A 1,487-nucleotide genomic window follows, 5' to 3' on the forward strand; every position below is an offset into this window, starting at 1 on the left:
GTACTATTTGAAATTACATTTCATCTCCTACATTTTGTGAGCAGAACCCTTCATCATCGTTCATTTACAAATTCATCAGCAAAGATAGTCTTATAAACTGGTTGCTGATGAAACCATTTGCTACTTTTCTAAGTAAGTTCATTGAGGATTTATGCAGAACCTGATGTGAATAAAACAGTTACTTCACAAAAAATTCACAAAATTCAAATGCTTTATTCTGAGACTCAGCACTTATTCCCATGTCTAGGCCATTCAGGAGGACGTGTGGCTATATAAAGGCAGCAGCCCATTGGTTATTGGGAGGTGAAAAGCTGTGAGAACTTCAAAGCAATGTCATTGTGCAAGCAAAAAATCAATTCTTCTGAAGAGCCTGAACTTACTTTTCAAAAACATTTGAGTTCCTGCTACTTTGGATGGGAGTCGGAAGCTCATCTGCTCAGCTGTTACAAGGTACGTGACAAAGTTACTTTGAATTTTTCTGATTCTACATATCAGCTTAGGGATACACTGTTCCTAAAACATTTTTTGTAAAGCTGTATTTCTTTCAGTCAGCAAACAAAAATTAATTGTTACCATCCTTCACTGCTTTTTAAAGTGAATGAAAGTCCTAAGAGTCAGAGCTATACTTGGAATTTATATGGCTTTGGTGTAGGGAAAAACTGCAAATAATGTTTGATTTTTGTGGGTTTCTGAAACAACTGCTCTCGAAAATCAACTACATTTATGGCAGTATTGATTTTATTGCAGATATTTCACAATGAAAAAGTTCTGATGAGAAGAACATGGGAAGAAGCAGAAGCATTATGCCAAGATTTTGGAGCACATCTTGCTAGTTTTAGCAATATCTATGAAGAGATGTTTTTAAACAATTTATGATATTCAATTTTTGATAGGTAAATACGTTTTTTTAACACCAACAAAATTTATGTTAATCATTAGTATGTAAAAATAATCCACAACTTTGATTCTTCCATCCTCTTTACCAGTGGCTGAAGAAGTCTCGTCTCTAACATGAACTTGGAAATGGGTGAAAAGTGTATTAGCAATACCGTAGTGTGATTCTCTTTGAAAATGATCTTTGTAGTAGATGTTGAGCAACTGTAAATGTCAAGCTGATATTCTTGTGAGCTAACATTCCCCATTGAAATGGAGGTTTGGCAATTTTAATCCTGTTTTAAATGTTTTCATCTTTAAAAATATAATTCAACATTTTAGTAGGAAAACCAGAGTTTACTTCAAGGATACTAAAATGTTAAAAAATGTATTGCAGAATGATATATTGAATTCAAGAAGAAATGACTATGGGTATTTGCACTATTTAAAAAATAATTTCAGATATAGCTAAGGAGAAAGTGCATGAGAAATGATATTTTTCTTTGTTTCCATCATAGGACAGAAGAAAGACAGTTCTGGATTGGATTTAATAAGAGAAACCTGCTTCCTGGAGGGACATGGCAGTGGTCTGACAGAACACCTGTAACTATCTG

General features: G+C 33.8%; 1 long non-coding RNA gene across 1 annotated transcript; it reads left to right on the forward strand.

Annotated features, from left to right (window-relative positions):
• The first annotated feature begins 409 nt into the window (after window positions 1-409).
• On the forward strand, window positions 410-848 carry LOC115609129. Its single transcript, XR_003991758.1, has 2 exons — window positions 410-450; window positions 748-848. It is a non-coding gene; the product is annotated as an uncharacterized LOC115609129 (long non-coding RNA).
• The last annotated feature ends 639 nt before the right edge of the window (window positions 849-1,487 follow it).

This window comes from Strigops habroptila, chromosome 5 (assembly GCF_004027225.2).
Source record: "Strigops habroptila isolate Jane chromosome 5, bStrHab1.2.pri, whole genome shotgun sequence".
In the NCBI taxonomy this organism is placed as follows: Eukaryota; Metazoa; Chordata; class Aves; order Psittaciformes; family Psittacidae; genus Strigops; species Strigops habroptila.